At 42.8% G+C, this 6,000-nt stretch overlaps 1 long non-coding RNA gene across 1 annotated transcript; it reads left to right on the forward strand.

The window, feature by feature from the left end:
* Nucleotides 1–402: 402 nt before the first annotated feature.
* On the forward strand, nt 403–5,680 carry LOC145518024 (uncharacterized). The gene is made up of 3 exons (XR_014062523.1): nt 403–516; nt 650–795; nt 2,718–5,680. It is a non-coding gene; the product is annotated as an uncharacterized LOC145518024 (long non-coding RNA).
* The last annotated feature ends 320 nt before the right edge of the window (nt 5,681–6,000 follow it).

Raw genomic sequence — 6,000 nt, forward strand, 5'->3', positions numbered from 1 at the left:
CGAACCCGGGTTTCAAGGGCTTTCAACAATATCAGTGCCGTGTTCACGTTTGTCACTCTAGGGTCTTCAGCTCAGCTGGGGTGGTACGGCTTCAGACTGTGGCTTCATGACTCTCCTGTTGATGACACAAGAGGTCAAACCATAAGTCAAATCATTATACTGTACACCTTAAACATATACAGTGCTGTATATTAATTATATTTCAGTGAAACTGGAAGGGAAAAAAAAAGATGAAGAAGAACCCAAACCATGCAAGCGCATTGATAACCTCTGCTTAGGTGATATTCATTAATATTCCATTGACAAATCACATAGTCGAGGCCCAGATCCATGGGGCCTGAAAATGTACTGCAGTACTACGAAGTCACAAGGCAAAGGCTGTGAATGTTTCATTTTACTGCGGGGAGGGATTGGAGGAGCAGGAACCCAGTCTCCCACAGGGCCCATCCAGGCTGTTTGGAGGAACAAGTGAGTTACCATGGAGACACCTTGAGGGAGCAGAGTGATATCTCAGTGGTAAGGGCACACAGCGAAAGACTGCTTCTTTGTTACTGTTCCTTTGATTCATATTCCTTGATTTTTACCCCTGGGCTAAATATGAAACTGTGGAAGCTCAAATTACGGGACCATGAACTTCTATCTCTTGCAGGAAGCAACAGGGCTGAGAACTTGAACACACAGAGCTGGCAACTTGTGAGATAAAGGGCTGTACACCCGTGCAGTCCAATGTGGGGACCAAGCCTGGTGTGGGAAAAGAAGCACTTGGACCTTCTTCGGGTTTGCTTAAAATTACAGGTGAGATCTTCCTTGTTCCGCGTTTATGAGCTTGGTTCTGCAGTGTCTCCTTGTTCTAAGAGTTACAGTAACACTCAGTGTAGCTGACACTGCATGAGAATCAAGGTCCTGCATAACTGATGTTTCCACAGAAGGGAAACTTGCCCTTTCAAGTGCCAAAACAGTGTTTATTTTTTACCACTTTAAAGAATAGAAATTGTTCTAAAGCATATAGTTTGTTACCTGTCTTAAAAAATCTAAGGGTCTAAACTTAATTTGATCCTTCCTTAAAGATTCAGAGTATTTATCTTTATTATTGTGCAACACAGCACAGTTTCTCCTTCTCTGCTTATCTATATTCTTCTTTGTATTCAGCTTTTACTTCCTTTTGGATCATTTGATTCATTTGAGTCCTCAATTTATTTCCTTGCTTTCAATCGATGGTAGACAAGGAACCCAGTTATCCAGCTCTATTAGAAACATATGTTAAGACCCATGCATGCAAGGAAAAACAGTATTTGAAAAAAGGTGGCATTTAGAAAAATTCATTTATTTGGCTGCTCTGGGTCTTATTTGCAGCATGTGGTGTCTTTAGTTGCAGCATGCAAACTCTTAGTTGTGGGCATGTGGGATTTAGTTCCCTGACAAGGGATTGAACCCAGGACCCCTGCATTGGGAGCACAGAGTCTTAGCCACTGGACCAGCAGGGAACTCCTAAGATGGCATTTTAAATCCATAGGGAATAAATGGAAAGTTAACCATGCATTTGGGGGAAAAAAAATTAAATGACCTCCCTAACTCTGTGAACAAAAAAAAGAACAAAAGAATGTCACTCATCCGACAGTTATATAATGGTTAAGTTGTTACCCACTTTAGCAGTCCTCTGGCAGTACCTCCTGAGGGGTATTCAGGGTGATAAAATAGGATGAGGCAATTTGTGCTTTAGATAAATGGGCCCCTATACAGTTAGATGCATACCTCAGGAAGAATTTCAGTGACCCCAGACTCTTGACTCTTCCTATACATTGGAAAGCACTAAAATAATTAACTTGAGATATCTCTTCTTTGAATTACAGTTAGACAAGGCTGTGGTCCATGTGGTCAGATTGGTTAGTTTTCTGTGATTGTGATTTTCAGTCTGTCTGCCCTCTGATGGAGAAGGATAAGAGGCTTATGGAAGCTTCTTGAGAGACTGACTGAGGGGGAAACTGGGTCTTGTTCTGATGGGCGTGGCCATGCTCAGTAAATCTTTTATCCACTTTTCTGTTGATGGGTGGGGCTGTGTTCCCTCCTTGTTATTTGACCTGAGGCCAAACTATGGTGAAGGTAATGAAGATAATGGTGACCTCCTTCAAAGGTCCCATGCATGCACTGCTACACTCAGTGCCCGCAACCCTACAGCAGGCTACTGCCAACCCACGCCTCTGCTGGAGACTCCAGGACACTCACGGGCAAGTCTGAGTCAGTCTCTTATGGGGTCACTGCTCCTTTTCCCTGGGTCCTGGTGCACACAAGTTTCTGTTTGTGCCCTCCAAGAGTCTGTTTCCCCAGTCCTGGGTAAGGTCTGGCAGCTCTATGGTGGGGTTAATGGCTTATGCCCTACCCAGGTCTACTGCACCCAGAGCCCCTGCCCCTGTAGCAGTCCGCTATTACCCATCTACTCAGGAGACACTCAAACACAGCTCTGTCTCAGTCTCTGTGGGGGTCTCTGGGTCCTGGTGTGCACAAGGTATGTTTGAGCCCTCTGAGCATCTCTAGCAGGTATGGGATTTGATTCTAAACATGATTTCGCCCCTCCTGCCATTCTGCCGGGGCTTCTCTGCCCTTGGACATAGGGTAGTTCCTCACAGTCACTCCAGCACCATTATAGTCAATAAGAGTACGAAATGCAGTACTTGGATGCAATCTCAAAGATAACAGAATGATCTCTGTTTGTTTCCAAGGCAAACCATTCAATATCACAGTAATCCAAGTCTATGTCCCGACCAGTAATGTTGAAGAAGCTGAAGCTGAATGGTTCTATGAAGACCTACAAGACCTTCCAGAACTAACACCCAAAAAAGATGTCCTTTTCATTATAGGGGACTGGAATGCCAAAGTAGGAAGTCAAGAAATACCTGGAGTAACAGGCAAATTTGGCCTAGGAGTACAGAATGAATCAGGGCAAAGGCTAACAGAGTTTTGTCAAGAGAACACACTGGTCATAGCAAACACCCTCTTCCAACAACACAAGAGAAGACTCTACACATGGACATCACCAGATGGCCAACACCAAAATCAGATTGATTATATTCTTTGAGCCAAAGATGGAGAAGCTCTATACAGTCAGCAAAAACAAGAGCGGGAGCTGACTGTGGCTCAGATCATGAACTCCTTATTGCCAAATTCAGACTGAAATTGAAGAAAGTAGGGAAAACCACTAGACCATTCGGGTATGACCTAAATCAAATCCCTTACAATTATACAGTGGAAATGACAAATAGATTCAAGAGATTAGATGTGATAGACAGAGTGCCTGAAGAGCTATGGATGGAGGTTCATGACACTGTACAAGAGGCAGTGATCAAGACCATTCCCAAGAAAAAGAAATGCAAAAGGCAAAACGGTTGTCTGAGGAGGCCTTACAAATAGCTGTGAAAAGAAGAAAAGCTAAAGGGAAAGGGGAAAAGGAAAGATATACCCGTTTGAATGCAGAGTTCCAAAGAATAGCAAGGAGAGATAAGGAAGCCTTCCTCAGAGATCAGTGCAAAGAAATAAGGGAAAACAATAGAATGGGAAAAACTAGAGATCTCTTCAAGAAAATTGGAGATACCAAGGGAACATTTCATGCAAAGATGGGCTTGATAAAGGACAGAAATTGTATGGATCTAACAGAAGCAGAAGATATTAAGAAGAGGTGGCAAGAATACACAGAAGAACTGTATAAAGAAGATCTTCATGACCCAGATAATCACGATGGTGTGATTACTCACCTAGAGCCAGACATCCTGGAATGGGAAGTCAAGTGGGCCTTAGGAAGCATCACTATGAACAAGCATCACTACGCATCACCTAGTGGAGGTGATGGAATTCCAGCTGAGCTATTTCAAATCCTAAAAGATGATTCTGTGAAGGTGCTTCACTCAATATGCCAGCAAATTTGGAAAACTCAGCAGTGGCCACCGGACTGGAAAAGGTCAGTTTTCATTCCAATCCCAAAAAAAGGCAACACCAAAGAATGTTCAAACTACTGCACAATTGCACTCATCTCACATGCTAGAAAGGTAATGCTCAAAATTCTCCTAGTCAGGCTTTAACAGTATGTGAACCATGAAATTCCAGATGTTCAAGCTGTATTTAGAAAAGGCAGAGGAACCAGAGATTAAATTTCCAACATCCACTGGATCACTGAAAAAGCAAGAGAGTTCCAGAAAAATATTTACTTCTGTTTATTAACTATGCCAAAGCCTTAAGTGCGTGGATCATCACAAACTGTGGAAAATTCTTCAAGAGATGGGAATACCAGACCACTGGACCTGCCTCCAGAGAAATCTGTATGCAGGTCAAGAAACAGTCAGAACTGGACATGGAACAACAGACTGGTTCCAAATTGGGAGAGGAGTACATCAAGGCTGCTTATTGTCACCCTGCTTATTTAACTTATATGCAGAGTACATCATGCAAAATGCCAGGCGAGATGAAGCAAAAGCTGGGATCAAGACTGCTGGGAAAAATATCAATAACCTCAGATATGCAGATGACACCACCCTTATGGCAGAAAGTGAAGAACTAAAGAGCCTCTTGATGAAAGTGAAAGAGGAGAGTGAAAAAGTTGCCTTAAAGTTCAACATTCAGAAAACTAAGATCATGGCATCTGGTCCCATCACTTCATGACAAATAGATGAAGAAACAAGGGAAACAGTGACAGACTTTATTTTTTTCGGCTCCAAAATCACTGCAGATGGTGACTGCAGCCAGGAAATTAAAAGATGCTTGCTCCTTGGAAGAACAGTTATGATCAACCTAGACAGCATATTAAAAAGTAGAGACATTATTTTGCCAACATTCCATCTAGTCAAAGCTATGGTTTTTCCAGTAGTCACATATGGATGTGAGAGTTGGATTATAAAGAAAGCTGAGCACTGAAGAATCGATGCTTTTGAACTGTGGTGTTGGAGAAGACTCTTGAAAGTCCCTTGGACTGCAAGGAGATCCAACCAGTCCATCCTAAAGGAAATCAGACCTGAATATTCATTGGAATGCTGAGGCTCAAACTCCAATACTTTGGCCACTTGATGTGTAGAATTGACTCATTGGAAAAGACCCTGATGCTGGGAAAGATTGAAGGCAGGAGGAGAAGGGGACAACAGAGGATGAGATGGTTGGATGGCATCACTGACTCAATGGACATGAGTTTGAGTAAATTCTAGGAGTTGGTGATAGACAGGGAGGCATGGCATGTTGCAGTCCATGGGGTTGCAAAGAGTCAGACATGACTGAGAGACTGAACTGATCTTTTCTTTGGGGCTCCCCAGGTGACTCAGTAGGCTTCCCTCGTGGCTCGGACAGTAAAGAATCCGCCTGCAATTCGGGAAACCTGGGTTTGATTCCCGTGTTGGGAAGATCCCCTGGAGGAGGAAATGGTAACCCACTCCAGTATTTTTGCCTGAAGAATCCCATGGACAGAGGAACCTGGCGGGCTACAGTCCATGGGGTTGCAAAGAGTCGGATACGACTGAATGACTGAGCACCCACACATCTCTTTTTTGTGATTAGCAGTAATCTTTTACCAAGTTATATGCTTGAATACATGTATATTCTAGCCAAAAAATTCCTGTACATACTGGCTCATCCCCAACCTCTTTGGAGCAGTTCCTCAGAACTGTCTGCCAGGCTATAGTCCTCAATAAGATCCTGAACAAACTTATGCTGAGAACTCTCATGTTGTGCCTTTTTCTCGAAGTAAACAACTCTGTGTAAGTTCTAGATGGATTTTTACATTTATCTGAAAACCAAAACAACAAAAGTATTTGAATAAATAGTGGAATAATAAAATATGGAAGATCTTGAAACAGTGAATACTTTATCAACCAAGATATAAATTGCAGAAGGGAAGAAATTCTTTTAAAAAGTACATTTCGACAGGCTTCCCAGATAGCATTAGTGGTAAAGAACCTGTCTGCCAGTGCAGGAGACATAAAAGACACAGATTTGATCCCTGGGTTGTGAAGATCCCCTGGAGGAGGA

Source organism: Giraffa tippelskirchi, chromosome 8 (assembly GCF_054371585.1).
Source record: "Giraffa tippelskirchi isolate mGirTip1 chromosome 8, T2T-mGirTip1v1.2.pri, whole genome shotgun sequence".
Classification (NCBI taxonomy): domain Eukaryota; kingdom Metazoa; phylum Chordata; class Mammalia; order Artiodactyla; family Giraffidae; genus Giraffa; species Giraffa tippelskirchi.